The 20,419-nt window shown below is 42.9% G+C and overlaps 1 protein-coding gene across 33 annotated transcripts in view; it reads right to left on the bottom strand.

Annotated features, from left to right (window-relative positions):
• Positions 1-20,419, bottom strand: part of MAP2 (microtubule associated protein 2) — a 232,167-nt gene that overhangs the window by 108,625 nt on the left and 103,123 nt on the right. Inside the window, exon 5 of one of the 33 annotated variants that reach the window (XM_081015216.1) lies at positions 13,357-13,395. The exons of the other annotated variants lie outside the window; for them this stretch is intronic. The gene's annotated coding sequence lies outside the window, so the exon portion shown is untranslated. The remainder of the gene's footprint in view (positions 1-13,356; positions 13,396-20,419) is intronic. 33 annotated transcript variants of the gene reach the window in all.

Raw genomic sequence — 20,419 nt, 5'->3', positions numbered from 1 at the left:
ACCATGGAAGCTTTGCTGTTGACTTCATTACAACAATGTAGCAAGGAAGCAAGGATTTTACCCAACATTCATTCATTAATTTACTTACTTACTTATTTAAAATGCATATCCTACTATTATTTTGAGTTCATGTACAGTTATCCCATTTTATCTCAACAAAAACCTTTGCCATAGGTTAAATTAGTAGACGGAGCTTTTTTGGTAGAGCAGTAATTTTAACCCAGGTCTTAACCCTCACCATCCAATCCCATATACTATCTGGCTTGCTACTGAGAAGTCCAGCATATTTAGAAATACAATAAATCCATTGATGTCAGCACACTAGCTATTTGACTAGGTGCTAGATGGAAGACAGGAGACAAAAGTTGGACTTAACTATTTAATTTAAAATTACAGCATGGATTAAAATTCACATATTAAAAACACCATGGAGCTTCAATCTTTTGGTTGTCAATTTTTAGGAAACGGATTTTTGGAGCAGCTTCCCATACCTTTAGATTCCAACCTTTGGATTCCCCATTGCTGCCAAAATGTCTACTCAGGAATGCCCACTCAAGCTTTGCCAGTGCAGAATATGGAGAAGAGAGACAGAAGCTATATTCACAAACCAGTACCTACAAAGTTGCATTCATTGCTGTAATTTCCTATAGGCAAAATTTGTTGCTCACCTCAACACTACAGGGCTAGCTGGACCAATGGTCTGACTATGAACATTCACTGCAAAAACAATTGTAAGTAAAAATGTCATTCTTATAACAAGATGAACATACAAAATAGCTTTATATACACAAACCCATAGCCTAGTATCATACTGGTGGCTTTTCAAGGTCTCACGCACCAAGTTCTCACCTGCTACCTGAGATCATTTAAACTGGATATACTAATGAATGGAAAAGTCACTGTGTTGTGGTTCAAGGACCCGATCCCCGCGTAGTGGAATGAAAACACGAGGACACGTGCTATAAGGTTAATGGGCAAGAAAAGGCCACAACTTTATTGATTACAGCAAGTGAAAAGGTATTGGCTTAGGCATTGGATTACGTCAGCTGACTCCATCCCCTCAGAGACGGGTGAGTCTAAAACAGGGGGGTTTATTCACCAGTAGGTGGAGCCTGTTGATGCTAATCCAACTATAAGCTCTCCCCTGATGTCACCGAGGGTCGTGCCATGGCCTCCCACCAAGCAGGCATCGGACAGAATACACGACCGCCAGATTCCTTTAACGGAATACCCAAAAATTGAAGGCATAGGCGATGGCCACACCTAGCCCTTCGACACACCACAACACATTATTCCAATGCCTAACCTACCCACCAATACCACGAAAGTTGTGACGATTGCTACGAGGTAGGCGAAAAAACCAAAAAGCCTAATGCCAAATGGAAAAATTCCTACCAGGCCCCCCGGACAACCAGGGCGACCAACCTAAGGTCCATAGCAAGGCCAAAAGAAAACTGAGACCCTGAGCTCTAAGGGAGTGGAGGGTGGGTGACTCGCGACGGGACGACGAAAAGTGAGGCCGGAAGGCTGGTGCCGCAGCAATTTGGGCTGCTAAACACGCCCCCTCGCAGGCACCTGGTTGGGTGCCTGCCCGTGGGCGTAGGCCAGCCAGGTGAGTGGGAGGCAGGGGCTAACGTCCCCTGCTTGAGGCGGAGTCCGGCTCCCGACCACAACCACTCCCCTCTCTTGCAGGAGGAGAGTCTTTATGACACCCAAACCATGTACTCTATCCACAGTCACAGACCTCCCTGTGTTACTGCTGTAAAGTTCAATGAATGTAGGTTTTTATTACCAATGCAACAAATCTTAACTCTTTTAAGGCCCCTTACTATATGTTCAAAATCTTTTGTAAAGAAATGCTCACAAGCTGCAGAGATCCTTCTGTATAAGAAATGGAAGTCTTCTGTCTTTAAAATGACCCCTGTGTCTTACAGCAGGACCAAACATTGGCTCAATATGTTTAATAGAGGGTTACTGTGCAGAATGCAGATTAAATTCTCATGTTATTGGTAAGGTGCAGTACAGAATGCCAGAGAAATACCTGGAGTGAATCAAAACAACCTTCTCTATGTTGTATGAGAAAATTGTAACCTGGAAAATTCTCCTAAATGCAGACTGGTAAGCAGAGAACACATGACAGGTCCAATAATTGCCACTTTTTTTCATTAGTAATTTTGGTAATCATTAAAGTAACTAATAATGTACTGAAAGCATTTGCTCTTTTACTTAACTGTACAGATACTTAGCAGGCAAATAATTTTGCAATGGTGTTATTTTACGTAACAGCACAGTATCAGGTACTTAAAAACAAACTAAAAACATGCACAATGACGGGTACAGTGGTACCTCGGGTTACAGACACTTCAGGTTACAGACTCCGCTAACCCAGAAATAGTACCTCGGGTTAAGAACTTTGCTTCAGGATGAGAACAGAAATCGTGCGGTGGCAGCGGGAGGCCCCATTAGCTAAAGTGGTACCTCAGGTTAAGAACAGTTTCAGTTTAAGAACAGACCTCCAGAATGAATTAAGTTCTTAACCCAAGGTACCACTGTACAACAGAGGAGACATCAATCTACAGACTATGTTCTCAAATTCAAAAGATGTGCATGAAGGCAGCCTGCCCTTTCTGATAAAGCTATTCATTTTTCTGCTACAAAGCTATTTGAATTGATTTACTTTTATAGCTCCCTTCATGCATTACTTGTGTAAAGGGGCAACACGTAGCTTCATGACCAGAGGCAGAGCAACACAATCATCAGGCAGCTCTTGGGATCCCACTGATCAGGGCCCACTGATGGAGATGCCATTCCCATCTATCCCAGTGTAGGCACAAAGCAGCAGGAATAAAGGGTTGGGAAGACACTGTTTTCACTCTTCTACAGTGCCCCAGACTGATTCTATGTTGGGGCATCATGGAAACATTACAATGGCAAGAGGCTTGAGGGCATCTGCAGCAGATTATGCTCTGCTGCCTGCTGGCAATGAATAGAGGGGTCTGCTAGCATCGGGAAAGATCTGAGGGCATCACAGGGGATCCAGTGGAGGGCACTTTACTGAGGGTGCCCTCACGCCTGGCACTGGCCTTGAAACTCCAATATAAAGACTATATAAAATCAGACAAGCTAAATCCACTACAGTAATGTATTTTTGGTTCTGAGTAAGCTTGCATTTTGACTTCAAAAATTAGTCAATTTTCAGAATGTGTCGGGCGGGCAGTGTATAATTCATGAGGGGATCACATCTTGTGTGAGGGAGTTGAGGAAGGAGGACAAAAGGAGTGCTTGTGACCGCCTAGCCCAGGGGTCAGCAACCTTTTTCAGCTGTGGGCCGGTCCACTGTCCCTCAGACCATGTGGGGGGCCGGACTGTATTTTGGAAAAAAAAATCCTGTGCCCCACAAATAACCCAGAGATGCAGTATAAATGAAAGGACACATTCTACTCATGTAAAAACACGCTATTCCCGGACCGTCTGCGGGCCAGATTGAGAAGGCGTTTGGGCCGCATCCAGCCCCCGGGCCTTAGTTTGCCTACCCCTGGCCTAGCCTGTAGGAAAAGAGAGGAATGTTACCATGGCAATTACATATCAAAGGCTGAGTCAGCAAGGTCGTGACTAAGGCAAGAGAGAACAGTGGTTATTTATGGGCTAACCAGGAATTTTTCTCTTTCCAGAAAGGTAACACCTACATTTTCTTATTTAAAACACAACTCTGGTAGAGTATGTTTTAGATGATGTGAAATGTTAATGTTTCACAATTCAAATTGGCTTAAACTGAAAGCTACCTTTTCACATTAGAAATATTGCCTAAGAGGCCAGGACAACCTGTAACTCTTTTGCTTTTGAGGATGACTGAAGTGTCATAATTTAAGATTTAAATCTTTCCAACCGAGAAATTTTGTTCTTTGCACAGTATGAACAAAATAAGGGGTTCTTTAAAATTGAACATTGTGATGATTTTGTCCTTATTTGCATTATAGCTGCTTAATTATGAATGCAATTAGAATCCCACCCTACCCTTTGTATTATTGCACTTCTGTAGAGATAGGAAAAACAAGAGAAAACCTGTATTTAGTCAGAAGATTTACTACTTGCCAGGAGAAAGTTCCCATTATCCCAGCATTAAAGAAGTTCCTACAGAATATGTCCACGTTTTCTTCTTCTTGCTTCTCCAGTGGACACTTTCTAATTTTTAAACTAAAGATCTGAAGAGGAACTAAAGGGTCATTCAGTCCCTCTTCCCACAGCCAGGGTAAAAGTGAGGAAAAAATGAAACCGAAGAGAATAAACTCTAAAGTCTAGCTTGCAGGTAGGCTAATTTACCTAGGTTACTGAAAGTATTTTTCTTTCTAGTCATGATGAAGTATATTTGGGGTTTGCATGTCCTTAGCCATCCACTGGAATTACAGAAATGCGTGTGTTCCATGTCCTTGTCCTAGAGCCAAACAAAGGCTCTATACCCATTATATGTCTTCTCTAGGGTCTGCCTATTTCTCACTGAAGCTTTCTGGGAAGTTCTATACTCCAGTCATTTCTCCAGTCGGCGACAATGAGAAGGGATGTCCATATATTAATAAATGTGAAGTTTTTTCTTCTCCACTTTTAACTGAAGTCAGCTGCAACTAACTGGTGTTGATTAAAATACTTCCACAGAATAGAGAGAGTAACACCCCCCCCCCAAGTTAAAAAGACATTTAAGAACTAAATAAATCTCAGTTATCTGTGGGATTTTACTCACAGATCTGCTCCCATTCTGCCGTTTTCCAGGTCCAAAATGACCTGTTGATGATTGTGTGTCAACTGAATGAGCACAAAATGGTTGCCGTCTTTGGTAGCATTTTAATATGTTATACCCATATTGTGTTTTGAAATTAGAGGGGACACTTTCAGAACATGAACATGTAATTTAGGTGCTACATTAGATATACGTGACGGAGCCCAATAAACGAACAAAGGGATGCCATCCTGTGCTTAGTGGTAACTACACCTACTCCATTAATTTCTACTGCATATGGAATCAGAGGCTACAAGTGCAACATTGATGTGAAGGACACATCTTAGCAACGGATGTTCATCAGTACTTCATTGTCCACTGTTTATGTCAACACAGCATTTTGCCTTGTTTCTAAAATGGATTTCCTGAAATAGCAAAGAAGAATTAGTTGAGGGTTATTGTTTGAAAAATTACACTGTTTGAGTTTATTGCATGCTTTGAAGAGGCCATGGGATAGGCAGAGATGTGTGAGAGGAAGATGTCTACTGAACAGAGGAATAAGAAAGCTATGCAAACTCCTCAACAAGACCGGATTTTGATGGTGTTATTTGTCTGAGAGCTGTGGAAACTTCAAGATTAGAGTTCTAGATGAAGTTGGTCTAGGACAGTGATGGCGAAAATTTTAGAAACCGAATGCCCAAACTGCAACCCAAAACCCACTTATCGCAAAGTACCAACATGGCAATTTAACCTGAATACTGAGGTTTGTGTTTAGAAAAAAACAACTCATACACGCTTGGAGCATGAGGAGCAGTTCACATGATGCGCTCAGCTGGCTCCACCTGACTCAGTCGAGGGGCGCAGAATGGAGTGGGAGCAGCTGGGCTGGGCAGAGGTGAGGGTGACGTGAGAAATGTCCTCAGGAGCGTGTGGAGAGGAGAATGTATCAGTAGGGAAAAGAATGATATTAAATTATTGTTTTCTCATTAACACAAAATGTGAAAAGTCTTTAACAGATGTCAGTGGAACTTCCTCCAAATGACCATGCCCGAGATTATGCCCCCAGATTCTTAGACTTCATGATAGAAAGCAGTATCTTTGTATATTTAGATCAAAAATGTTTGCTACAATTTACAATTTTTAAAAAAGTAATCTGAAGTTTTGATTTATATTTTTTAATTTAAAAACTAACTGTTTAAAAAGCAGCTAAACCTGCAATCCCATATATAATTAACACAGTGGTCTTTACTTCTGATAAATATTGATAGGGCTGCACAGCAAAATAATCATAATATTATGACTTTTTCTAAAGATTAGACAAGAAGTACATGTCTCCTTAATAGGATTTCTTTCATTCCAATGAAATGGGCCCATTTGGCTATAAAGTGTAGGTTGCCTTTTATATGTTCCTTTGAATGTTGTCAGACACTTTTCCTCATTTTTACTATGTTCAGAACTTTTCTCTAGCCATTCTAAACTTGCTGGGTCTTGATGTTTTTCCAATATATTGGCTGAACTGTTTTGGTAACAGCTAGTAAGTCCACTTGGATCAGTTTCTCTTCTCCTTGTACCAAGGGTCAACGGGGTCCTACTTCTCAGAACCAGACATTTTGTCAGGTCGCCAAGGGAATGTCTGTGCTGCCACTCTGATTTGCAGCAGTAGCAGCAGCAGCAGCAGCAGCAGCAGCAGCAGCAGCAGCAGCTAGAAACTTAGAATTATTCCAAGTTAAAAAATATATATTTCTAGTTGCAATAACAAACCATAGCAGCATAGGCATTCTCTTGGTCATCTTGCCCAGAGTGCCTGGATCTGAAAAAGGACCCCTTTGGCCTTTCTCAGAGCCCTGGGATCTAGTGTTGACACCACTCTAGTGATTTATTTTAAAAGTAAGGGGGGGGCAGCAGGAGGAGTGCGAGTTCCAGTGTTTGGGGGGGGGGTGGCCAGACCCCACCAAGGGCTCAAGGAAGGAATAAACAAAGTGTAATAAAAATGCTACTTCGAGCTCTATTTTCATCCCAAGTGGTTGCAGTGTTCTGTGGTGGACAATACCAGCACACAAATTTGGCTGCATGCAAGGTCTTGGTTAGATTGTATTTAATCTAGCTAGAGTAGAAAACCAGAGATAAGTTACATTGTATTTGGTTTCCACCAATATTAAGTAGCTACATCACACATAAGCATATTTCCAGATGGTAATTGTTCTGGATATCAGTGAGCAAAACTTATGCCTTAAAATAACAGGTGCATAAATATTTGTCTTGCTAACTTGAAAGGTTATCTAAAATTATAGTGGCTCATTTCATTTTAATAAAATATGCACTGCACTTTTTATGCAGTTAGCACACTCATGGAAAATGCAATGTGTATGTATATATTGTATTTTATTCCTTTCCCCTCCCTTTCCACAAACGGTACAGTGAGGCCATGCTAGCAATTGACATATGCATCTCTAGCAAGTTGCTTCAATGCAGATCCAAAAAAGATTAATCTCTAAAGGTGAAAGGAGAGTTTAGTTTCTGGCACTGAAAAATTGCCCTTGGCTTCTGTGGAAGAAGGCTGTAGTTGGTACTCATTAACCTCTTTGCTCAGACTGCCAGGAAAAATAGCAGGGTGTCCTGTTAATGCCACACAAGGAACTAACACATCTGACCCATTTTAGAGAAGGAGAGCGATTTACATTTGATCAAGGAGAGCTTCAGCTGCATGGGAACTTGGGATCCACTTTGGGGAAGGGGGAAGTTAGTGATGAATCCCCATCAAGCCTGATGTAGTGATGTCACATGTAGTAATTTAGTTATTTATGTATTAAAATTATTTACATCCTGCTTTGGATGTGATGTGGCTTACAAGTAATATTAAACTACTTATTATTATTTTTAGATGAACAATGTTAACCTATGAAATATTGTCAGGAACCTTCCTCCAGAGCAGTTAGTGGAACATGGACTTTGGGGCAGGAGGAAGAAAGTCCAGGAGGAGTGGGCATTGAAGTGGCCTTTGGCTACATCCTGCTTTCTCCTGGAGTTCTTCCCACGGGACAGTTGCTAGGAGGTGGCCCTGAGTGGATTCTCCTTCTTCCTCATCTGTAAATTTTTGTGTTTTTGTTTTCCAGGATGGCAGAAGCCTTCCACATTTTCAGAATCATTGAGATCCTGGAACAGCTCACTTAATGCTGAAGAGTCCAAAGCTGTGACATAAATTAACATTAGTGTTATCAGGAATGAGTGGAAGTTCTTACAATGAGATTCGACAAGTCCAGCTCACAGCAATTCCTACACAGAGCTTGGAGCCTGTGAAATTTCTCTGCAACTCAAACGGTACTGTTTCTGTGCTTGACTCCAGTTATACAGTAGTATTAAAGTATCATGTTGTATTAATATGACCTTCACAAAAGCTATTTAGGAGATTCAGGCCAGGTGAGCTTGGCCTGTTTAGCTTGAAATAATTGACTGCAGTAGCACCAAGAAAATGGTAAACATAAAATCTTAACTTGCTGCTCGTTATAAGACTTCTTTCCCTGAGTTCTCTGGAATTAAGGAGGTACTTGCTAACCTAAGGAATATTTTCCCCCATCTGATCCAACTTATAAATTCAACTTTCATTAATTCCCTATGAAAGTACTTATATCAGAGAAGCTCAGGGCTCCTGACAGTTAGCTCCTGTCAGGTCGAAGGTCCCAAGCAGCTTCCTAACCAATTATTTATGCCCATGTCGCTCAACTAGCATATGGGGTTTTACAGACTGTTACTTTGCTAAAGTTTAGGACAAACACACAAGAAGGGCTTCATCCACAGCAAAATGTGCTGTGGAAAAGCTACTCTTGCTTTGCTACACATATGTAAGACACCACAACAATGAAACGGCTAGGCATATAAACAGAAAGACGGGGCACTGGCGGAAATTATTTTTAGGGCATTAGAGGAAAAACAATTTTGCCCAGAGAAAAGCAAGATGAACAGAGCGGCAGACATTCTGTCTAAAAAGTAATTTCAGAAGGCCCTTACATATGTATCCAGAAGCTCTAACTTGCATCCTTAATGGGATGTTGTATATGTATCAAAATGGATGCTGCAGGGCACAGAATGAAGTCTTGTGCATTTCCTTATTCACTTAAGGAAAGCAGTCTGTCCCTTCAATGACCTCAGCTCTGACCCAAAGGGACTGTCTCTGTTTGAGAGATGATTCATGCCCTCTGCTAACTGAGTTGAATGAAAAGGCTGTATTCAGACTTCAAAACTCTTATCAGTCGGGTTTCCTTCAGATTCTCAGACTGACATGACTGGGTCAGTAACCATGCACTTCCTTTCATATTTTTTTAGGCAGCAAAGTCTTTTTGCCTTCTCAAGCAAGTCCCTGAAATTGGAATTTTCTTTTTAATGACTTGCTAATTATTGCTGCTAGACTTCTGCTGTAAAAACCGTTACCTCAACCTCTGAGTATAAAACGTTAATCATCATAAACTTGCATCCTAAATAAAGAGTCGCATGGCAAAGAATGGCATATTGTTAAACCAGGCCCTCTAAACAAATAAAAGCAACTATTCCTTAAAACACAATCTACCACATTTAAAGGGAACCTTGTGTAAATAATATAATATTTTTAGTTAATGAAATGCATTACAAGTGGGATGTGTGGAGTCACATTTTACTCCATGAGTATTAAGAGATAACAAAATGTTTTACCACACTGACAATGAAGGACTCTTTACAGTAGCTATGGCAACTGCTAGAAGTGCACCCAAAGTCACGTTGTAGGCCAAAGACTGTAGGTATGATTTAAATGGATCATTGTAGTCTTCTGTTAGATCTGAAATCAGTTTAAATTGGGCATGTTTTTATTTCCATGTCCAGGACTGATTCATTACCCTGCAAAGTAAGTTCTACTTGTAATCATTCTCACCTATGTGACCTCAAGGAGTTGTCAACCATAAAAGTGAGAATGCAGTGCAGTTTGTAAAGAAAAGCAGCCCTGTGCTTTTAAATTTCTATCTGTACCATTCCATCTGCAAGAAAATGAGTAAAACTCCTAGATCTGCCAAAAGTCTTCAGGCAGAAGTGTGCCAACAAGTCCTTAAGAATGAAGCTGCTTCAGGGGAAACAGCAGGATTGGGGGGGGGGGACTGGTGAAGTCCCTGGGAGTGGCTGTGGCGATCACACAGGGTCCCTGGATGCTTCACCGTCTATTGATCCCTGTGCCAGCACTTTATTTCTCGCTGCCACCACCCAGACCCTACCTGGGACAATACTGAATCCAGTCAGGGTTAAATTGGAACATAAACGTCTGCTTATTTATTGCAGTTTAACAAGCATGTGGTTTCATAAACGGTCTCAGTCAATTACAATCATGGGCTGCCTATCCAGACCTATAACTTCCGCTATCTGCTCTCACTCCCTAAACCACCTCTCAGATATTTACTTGTCTTCCTTGCTCCTAACTGTTCCTGACTCAGCTTATTTCACTACGCTAACTCAACCTACCCCCAGACTCTATCCCAATTCCCTCCCACCCCAACCAACCACCCAACTCCCAACGAAGGAGAGCCATAAGTGATGCTATCCTGCATTTCAGTGATCATGTGTAGAGGAAGATATAGAGGTCATGTGTAGTGGAAGGTGATAGGTTACTGTGGAAGAGGATGACAAGGCTGTTTATGTTGTGTTCCTCACTAACAGTCCTCCCCATGAATGGGTTTCTGGTTGCTACTCTCCTTCAACCCACCAGCAGGAGAGAAAAAATATTTTTATTTAATATTTTAATATTTTAATATTATTATTTATTATTATTAAATGAATGGATTCCATCCACGCAGGCCTATATGAGTCATTACCACTATAGGCTTAAAAAAACCCCAAAACCTAGAGCCTTGAAACAGGCAACTATCTAGCAAGGGCTATATCCCTTTGTGTTGGTTCTGGCAATGGCTCTTTTAATTGTTCTCTCAATTAAGATACAGTAGAATGAGCTTTCAAGGGTGCTTTCAGATGACATGGGAGGAACTGTTTTTAAAAGAAACATTGATTAGTGAGACAGAGGGAGGCAACAGTCTGGTATAAAATGTAATTGGAATATTTATTTAAGCTCAAGGGATCCCAGATGAAACAGCTGCCAGCAGCTGGGGGAGTTGGGGTACCAAATGGGGCCAAGAACTGCAACTGGAAGCCTAAAAAGGCACCAATCTAGTCATACATCCTGCTGATACGACTACTGATACCACTTTTATTTCGTTCTTATGCACAGCTGGACCCTGCTCCAATTCTAGTCCCACATAAAATTTGTATTTATGCATGACTACATGCACCAGAATGTGGCTGGGGATATGCATTAACATGCAAATCCACTGGAAGCAGAGAAGGTCTTGTTGCTCCGCCATGACCTCCCTGCCAATTTGGATACAATAAAGGAACTGGAGGCCCCTCGACTGTCCTCGGGTCCAGTATTGGACCACTCCGACCGGATATCCCCAGCTGATGTGGACAGACTCCTCCGAGCTGGAAAGCCCACCACCTGTCCTCTCGACCCGTGCTCGTCTTGGCACGGGTGTCATCTGGAGCGTGTCCAGACGAGGTGCGGGCCCTCCTAGGGGATATCATCAATTTGTCCCTTGGCACGGGGACATTCCCAGGGGAACTGAAGGAGGCAGTGGTGTGCCTGCTCTTAAAGAAAACATCATTAGATCCCTTAGATCTAACCAATTACCGCCCGGTTTCGAATCTTCCGTTCCTGGGTAAGGTGATTGAGAGAGCGGTTGCTGAACAGCTTGGTGGGTTTCTGGATGAAACATCGGCTCTGGATCCATTCCAGTCTGGCTTCCACGCTGGTCATGGAACCGAGACGGCTCTGGTTGCCCTAACAGATGATCTTCATAGACAGCTGGATCGAGGCGGGTCGGGGCTGCTGATTCTTCTAGATCTGTCAGCAGCTTTCGACATGGTCGATCACGAACTCCTGGACCACTGCCTTGCCGATGTGGGGATCCAGGGCACAGTCCTTCAACGGCTGTGCTCGTTTCTCTCTGGTCGAGGACAGAGGGTGGCGCTTGGGGGAGAATTGTCATCGCGCCACTCCTTGGTGTGTGGAGTACCTCAGGGTGCGATACTCTCCCCGATGCTTTTCAACATCTTTATGCGCACCCTCGCCCAGCTTGTCCGGAGTTTTGGGCTGGGTTGCCATCAGTATGCTGATGACACCCAACTCTATCTGTTGATGGATGGCCATCCTGACTAGGCCCCAGACACACTGACCAGATGTTTGGAAGCTGTGGCTGGATGGTTACGTGGGAGCCAGTTGAAGCTAAATCCTTCGAAGACAGAGGTCCTGTGGCTGGGACGGGACGATATGGGATTGGGGGGGGGCAACTCCCATCTCTTGCAGGGGCGCAATTAGTGCCAGCACCGTCCGTTAAGAGTTTGGGTGTAATCTTCGACACCTCCCTTTCCATGGAGGCGCAGATTGCAGCTATAACAAAGGCGGCATTTTTCCATCTCCGCCAAGCTAAGCAGTTGGCTCCTTACCTCTCTCACCCTGACCTAGCCACTGTGATCCACGCGACGGTCACCTCCAGACTGGATTATTGTAACTCGCTCTACGTGGGGCTGCCCTTGAGACTGACCCAGAAACTCCAGCGGGTGCAGAATGCTGCAGCAAGACTCCTTACGGGGTCCTCGCTGCGAGATCACATTCATCCAGTGCTATACCAGCTGCACTGGCTCCCGATGGAGTACAGGATCAGGTTTAAGGTGCTGGTTTTAACCTTTAAAGCCCTATACGGCCTAGGACCCTCGTACCTACGGGACCGCCTCTCCTGGTATGTCCCACAGAGAAACTTACGGTCTTCAAATAAAAACATCTTGAAGGTCCCAGGCCACAGAAAGGTTAGGCTGGCCTCAACTAGAGCCAGGGCTTTTTCGGCTGTGGCGCCGATCTGGTGGAACACTCTGTCACAAGAGACTAGGGCCCTGCGGGACTTGACATCTTTTCGCAGGGCATGCAAGACAGAGCTGTTCCACCAGGCCTTTGGCCAGGGCACAGCCTGACTCCCTCCTTCGGCAATCTTCACGGAGCTCTGGCCCAATGGTTGCCATTGGTTTGATTGAATTAATTTTATAATGAATGATTTTAGAGTGTTGTGTTGTGTTGTGTTGTGTTGTGTTGTACTGTTGTACTGTTTTATTGTTGTTAGCCGCCCTGAGCCCGGCTTTGGCTGGGGAGGGCGGGATATAAATAAATAAATAAATTATTATTATTATTATTATTATTATGACTAGATTACACCAATACTCTGTATTCTGGCATACATCAATTTACCTCTTATGGGGCCTGATCTAGTAAATGATACACACTGAATTCTCCTTCCCTACAAGGAAAGAAGTTGCAGTTTGAAAGCAAGCTGGATCACCTTCCTCTTCCTGCTAGCCAAAAGCGTGTGTGTGTGTGTAAAAAGGGCATGCATGGACCCCAGTACTGGTACACACAACAACATCCTGAGTTAAAGGAAAAACATGTCAACTTCAAAGGAGAGCAGAGTGCAGTGACATTTCAGAATAATTGCTCCTCTTGCACAACTTTAAATGAAATTTACATGCAAGATGTCAAAGACAAAAAGAAGGATTTTATTTTTTTAAAAGAATCTAAACATGCACATTACCACTGCAGTAGTATCTCGACAAATTCCAGAAAATGCAAGCTGGCAGCATGGTGGAAAGCAAAGAAAATCATGACCACTAACTCAGAAGGTGGGGGGGGCGGGGGGGGGAAGCATCCCTACTCAAAATGTGTTTGAATCATACACTTTTTGGCTCCTTTTTCCAGAAAGGTAGATTTTGGAGTGTCTTTTTTCCGAATTCACTAACATAAAACATCCTTTTTTGGCATTCTTCCAGCATTAGAGGTCTTGCAATAACAAATAACCCTGCAGTTGTATTGATTTAACACCCCCACCTCAAGCACAGGAAAGGGGGGGGGGAGGCCAATTTTCTGTTGGTTCCAGCACTTTCAAATTTATATGTTTGTTACCATGAGAACTTGATTAAAATACCGCCTACATGCTGGGGAGGGGGAGGAGAGGTAATATCTTCTTTTAACCTTTAAGTGAGAGCTAGTTCTAGCACACACTTGGTGCATTGCAGTATTTTCACCATCACCATAACGTTCAGCGGTCCATGGCAGCAGAAATGCCTTGACAGATTTTATTTTGCTGAATGGTTTCTCCTTGAAAATATTTAGCTGTCAGAACAGCTTCAGCCAGTACTGACACACAATGAGTTTTCATATGCACGCATGTTTCTTTCATACTAACAAAAACACCATTAACACAAGGATCTAATCCGAAATTTACAGATGGGGTTTTCAGCTCCCAAAGGCAATGAGGGTACCAGCGGTATGTGGGTGCACATGTCTAAAAATAACCCAAGAAGCATGATATATTTAGGATTCTCTTCTTTTTGCTAATTATTATGCATTTGGCTTTGTAAAATGAATTCATAGAATTGTAGTGAATGGTACAAATGAAAGCTTTAATTAACAGATATGACCAATGATGTGTGAAGAAATAAGGTAGAAACGGTATTTTAAATTACTAAGGACTACTCCCAAAATGAGTATTTGTAATGCCTGGAGAGCCATTATAGATGTTGGCCAGAGATTTAAGGGACAACACCCTCATCAGTGTAAACAGGGCAATAAGCTGTGTAGGCTAATTATTAGTCCAACAGCTATCCGGTTTTTCTTTAAGCGACTATTTTAAAAAATATTAAAGCTCTTACAATAAAAACTGTTATATGACACTTACCTTAAACAACCAGTAAGTACACAGTGTTAATTTAATGTTATGCAGTCACCCATATAGTACTGTTTGTGTGTTTGAAATATACAAAGCTAGAAAACATATTTGCTCTCAAAAAGACTTCAAAACAACAATAACTCTTATCAGAAAAAGCACTCATTGGCTCAGCAAGTAGCATGAGGCCGCTGAAGCAACTCTTCCAAGTTCACAGAATGGTTTCAAGCCATGGAATTTGTCCTCCCTCGTTCACTTCTTTGGATCAGCGGTGGGAAGATGCAAGAGCTCCTTTCCCATATGAATGAGTCAGTCATCTCCAAGTATGTCTGTCCTGTAACACGCAGAGCATCATGGCTCTTCCCCATCCCTGCATGTACACTCCACATAGAAAGCAATGGACTGTATTCAGCTACGTTTTAGTCCGAGGCCATTAATAACTTATAAAGTGGGGAGTCGGGCATGTCTATGTGATTAGGGCAGACATATGAACAGCAGACATCTCTGATGCCGAATCTGGTCCTTAGAAGCCAAGCATTCTTTTGCCCTCTCCACACTCAACGTGTGATATAAAAATCTATTCAGAGGCAGAATCAAGCACCCTCTTAACTATGCTAAAGGGAGGAGAATTTCCTCCCCTAGTCCCAGCTTTTATTGAATTCTGATGTTAAGTAAGGAACTTGCAGCAGCTGGTGCCACCTCTGACTGTATAATCCCAGGCTAAACACAGTCTGTGTCCCAATTTTAGACATGTTTGCATGAGTGGATGATGAGTCAATCTATTAATTTGCATTATTATTATCACTAGCCTGATCAATTAATGGAACTAAAGTTGAGTAAGCCTTCAACTTCTTTCAACAACTTCTCAGTGATTGTGCTGAAGATTAACAAAGTAGTTTAAATACCACCTGACTGCTTTATTATTATTATTATTATTATTATTATTATTATTCCCCGCCTTTTTCCCTGATGGGACTAAGGCACTTTACAGATTAAAATAAGAACTGCTAAGAACATAGAAAAAAGAATTAAAAACAATTAAGCAATGATAGAAATACACACACTTTCATTAAAAGCCGTCAGTTTCCAATCGTGGGACTTATCCCAAATAAGAAAGTCTTCACCTGCTGTTGGAAGGACAGCAAGGAGGGAGCCAGTCTAACTTCTCTAGGAAGCGAGTCCCAAACTTTGGGAGTAGCCACCGGGGAAGCCCTCTGCCACATGTGCCTGTGTGACCAAGAGAAGGGCATCCCCAAAGATCTCAAAACTTGGGTATGAGGGAACATGGTCTTTCAGACAGCTTGGCTCTAAGCTGTGTAGGGCTTTATAGGTCATAGCCAGCAAATTGTGCCTGGAAACAGCCAGTGGAGCTGTTCTATTTTTTCCTAAATATTTTTTTTTTTATTTTAAATAAATTCTTATGCCAGTGGAGCTGTTCTAGCAAAGGAGTCCTATGAGTCCTATAACCAGCACCAGTCAGCAATCCAGCTGCAGCTCTTTGAACCAGCTGAATTTTCCGACCACTTTTCAAAGGTAGCCCCATGTACAGTAATCCAAACGGGCTATAACTAATGCATGTGTCACTGAGGCCAAATTGGACATCTCACTATGGTATGGAAGCCACATAGGATAGCTAGCAATCTTTCTACAGATTTCCCTCCTACCTGCTCACCTTGTCTTTGGATCAGAGACCAAATTCAGAGAGTTTATCCGGTATGCAGATCCAAGCCACTTTACAAGCATCGGATCACTTCCCTTTGTTCAGGTGCTATCAGAAACAACAGCAATGCAAATATTTCTTGAAGACCATGCCTCATTCCCCTGTTCTAGTTTTTTTCCTTTTTAGTCATCTTCATATAGATGAATCATAGAATCATAGAGTTGGAAGAGACCACAAGGGCCATCGAGTCCAACCCCCTGCCAAGCAGGAAACACCATCAGAGCACTCCTGACATATGGTTGTCAAGCCTCTGCTTAAAGACCTCCAAAGAAGGAGACTCCACCACACTCCTTGGCAGCAAATTCCACTGTCGAACAGCTCTTACTGTCAGGAAGTTCTTCCTAATGTTTAGGTGGAATCTTCTTTCTTGTACTTTGGATCCATTGCTCCGTGTCCGCTTCTCTGGAGCAGCAGAAAACAACCTTTCTCCCTCCTCTATGTGACATCCTTTTATATATTTGAACATGGCTATCATATCACCCCTTAACCTCCTCTTCTCCAGGCTAAACATGCCCAGCTCCCTTAGCCGTTCCTCATAAGGCATCATTTCCAGGCCTTTGACCATTTTGGTTGCCCTCCTCTGGACACGTTCCAGTTTGTCAGTGTCTTTCTTGAACTGTGGTGCCCAGAACTGGACACAGTACTCCAGGTGAGGTCTGACCAGAGCAGAATACAGTGGCACTATTACTTCCCTTGATCTAGATGCTATACTCCTATTGATGCAGCCCAGAACTGCATTGGCTTTTTTAGCTGCCGCGTCACACAGTTGGCTCATGTCAAGTTTGTGGTCAACCAAGACTCCTAGATCCTTTTCACATGTAGGTTAGCAGGAAGATATAGAGCATTCACTGACTGGAAATGAAGCAGTATGTCTGCCCCAAAACCTTCGCAGGAGCAAACAGTACTGAAAGCACCCCAGTACTATCCTGAGCGGAAACTACTATTGGAGAGCACTCCCTAGTACTATTGGGGAGCGGGTGGCACTGTGGTCTAAACCACTGAGCCTCTTGGGCTTGCTGATCAGAAGGTTGGCAGTTTGAATCTGCCTTACAGGGTGAGCTCCTGTTGCTCTGTCCCAGCTTCTGTCAACCTAGCAGTTCAAAAGCACACCAGTGCAAGTAGATAAATAGGTAGAGCTGTGGTGGGAAGGTAAAAATCATTTCCATGCACTCTGGTTTCCATCACAGTGTTCTGTTGCACCAGAAGTGGTTTAGTCATGCTGACCGCATGACCTGGAAAAGCTGTCTGGGCACAAACGCCGCCCCCCTCAGTCTGAAGCAAGATGAGCACCACAAGCCCATAGTCGCTGTTGACTGGACTTAATCATCCAGGGGTCCTTTACCTTACCTTTTCTCTTTACTATCCTCAGCACAAACCAGCCCGAATGCACAACAGGAAGGATGTCTAGAGGGCACCAAGAACTGCCAGGCAGAGAGGGGCGAGGATGTAAAGAATTTCAAAGCTAGACAAGTATTTCACACAGTATCATGGACAAATAATGGTGCAGTAATACCCATACACCTTCTAAACCCTATTTAAAATGCAAATATCTGGCTTGAAAAGCTTTATAATCAAGCTTAAGCAGAACATGTTGAGGAAATCTCCACTCAATATGAAGTTGGACATATCTGGCCCACGTACTGATTAGACTCTAATCAGTACTGGATTAGTACAGAACTAATTCCAGTTCCCCCACTAAATACCCTTCCATCAATGCTTTTGCTCTGCAGTGTTAAATCCTTCATAATAGATGTGCAAGTTAAGCAATAAATAAATAAACCCAAAATACTCCCCAAAAGATATTAACTGTGTCAAACTGTCATGCTATGAGAGGATGCTTAAATCATCTTGCTATCCTGAAAAGATTTACCTGGAACTTGTCCTAGATTTTAAATTAACTGTTGTCATGTGAATCTGTCCAATTTTGTTATGAATGGTTCATCTTTATTCATAATTTGCCATCTTGGTTTATATAAGATACTGCCTGAGTATTATTATTATTATTATTATTATTATTATTCCTACTTCTTGTTGTTGTTTAGTCATTTAGTTGTGTCCGACTCTTCGTGACCCCATGTTCCAATTACAATTTAGTAATCTCCTTCTAAACAACCATATCAAGGTGAATCAAGGTAATTTATACATAAGATAATTAACAGCAATTAAAAACATTTAAAACAAGAATATATTTAAATACATTTAAACAAGAATGTCTTCCAACTGCTTCCAGAACGTGCACATAGTGGGTGCCTATCATATCTCAACAGGGGCAGCCAAGTTCTTCTGGAGTGGGGCTTCTGAGATCTTTGGGACTTATAAGTAAAATGACTATGCTTCCCAGTCTGCTAGTGGGGGACACATCTTTAGGTCTTACTGTCCTGACATCTTCTGATAAAGTATCAGCAGATGAGGAGCTAGCTGCTCTGGCATCCAGAGCGGCGCACATGCTGTGCGTCCCGGGGGTGCCGCCCACATCAAGCAGCCCAGGAGGGCACTGCCCACAGCGAGCGGCCCTGGGGGGGGGCGATGTCACACCCCCCCCGAGGGATGACACCCGGGGTGAACCGCACCCACCACACACCCCTTCCTCCACCAGTGAGTATTAGTGATTTCAGTGGGACTTACTCACAAGTAGGTGTGCACAGGTTTGCAGTCCTAAGAAAATGTCTTAAGCATATGCAGCAAAAATCATATATATAATGTTTATGCTTTTCTAGTCTTTCCTTCATCTCCTTGAAAGTATAGCCTTGAGTCTTCCTCATAGGCTTTGAAGACACTTTTTTCGGGGGGGGGGGGGGACTCTGGTGCCCAAAACATTTCTGTTGCTGGCAAGGAGAAAGGAAATGAGGTTGAGAGTCAGTTATCATTAACTCCATTCCCACCGGGTCATTCTGTCCCAGGAAGGTTATGGGGTGTTGTTGAAAGCAGCCAGCTGCCGCTTTCAGGGGGAGCAAGGCTTTTATTTGCCAAAAATAAATGAATTAATAAAGTTAAACCAGGTAATGGCTATAGTGCAGCTTGGTTTGGAGGTTGTTTTTTGACATGCTACTCCTTGCTGATCCGCTTTGTTGTCTTGAACTGTTTGGACTATTCTATGAGTTTAATATGCGCAACTCACTCTTGGACACATTGTTTATTTATATCATAGAATCATAGAATCATAGAATCATAGAGTTGGAAGAGACCACAAGGGCCATCGAGTCCAACCCCCTGCCAAGCAGGAAACACCATCAGAGCACTCCTGACATATGGTTGTCAAGCCTCTGCTTAAAGACCTCCAAAGAAGGAGACTCCACCACACTCCTTGGCAGCAAATTCCACTGTCGAACAGCTCTTACTGTCAGGAAGTTCTTCCTAATGTTTAGGTGGAATCTTCTTTCTTGTAGTTTGGATCCATTGCTCCGTGTCCGCTTCTCTGGAGCAGCAGAAAACAACCTTTCTTCCTCCTCTATGTGACATCCTTTTATATATTTGAACATGGCTATCATATCACCCCTTAACCTCCTCTTCTCCAGGCTAAACATGCCCAGCTCCCTTAGCCGTTCCTCATAAGGCATCGTTTCCAGGCCTTTGACCATTTTGGTTGCCCTCCTCTGGACACGTTCCAGTTTGTCAGTGTCCTTCTTGAACTGTGGTGCCCAGAACTGGACACAGTACTCCAGGTGAGGTCTGACCAGAGCAGAATACAGTGGCACTATTACTTCCCTTGATCTAGATGCTATACTCCTATTGATGCAGCCCAGAATTGCATTGGCTTTTTTAGCTGCCGCATCACACTGTTGGCTCATGTCAAGTTTGTGGTCAACCAAGACTCCTAGATCCTTTTCACATGTACTGCTCTCAAGCCAGGTGTCACCCATCTTGTATTTGTGCCTCTCATTTTTTTTGCCCAAGTGCAATACTTTACATTTCTCCCTGTTAAAATTCATCTTCTTTGTTTTGGCCCAGTTCTCTAATCTGTCAAGGTCCTTTTGAAGTGTGATCCTGTCCCCTGGGGTGTTAGCCACCCCTCCCAGTTTGGTGTCATCTGCAAATTTGATCAGGATGCCCTTGAGTCCATCATCCAAGTCGTTGATAAAGATGTTGAATAAGACCGGGCCCAAGACAGAACCCTGTGGCACCCCACTAGTCACTCTTCTCCAGGATGAAGAGGAACCATTGATGAGCACCCTTTGGGTTCGGTCAGTCAGCCAGTTACAAATCCACTGAGTG

Source organism: Podarcis pityusensis (genome assembly GCF_964106645.2).
Source record: "Podarcis pityusensis genome assembly, chromosome: 1".
NCBI classification, from domain to species: domain Eukaryota; kingdom Metazoa; phylum Chordata; class Lepidosauria; order Squamata; family Lacertidae; genus Podarcis; species Podarcis pityusensis.
The sequence above is the reverse complement of the archived record's forward strand: the minus strand, read 5'-3'. Positions and strand labels throughout refer to the sequence as shown.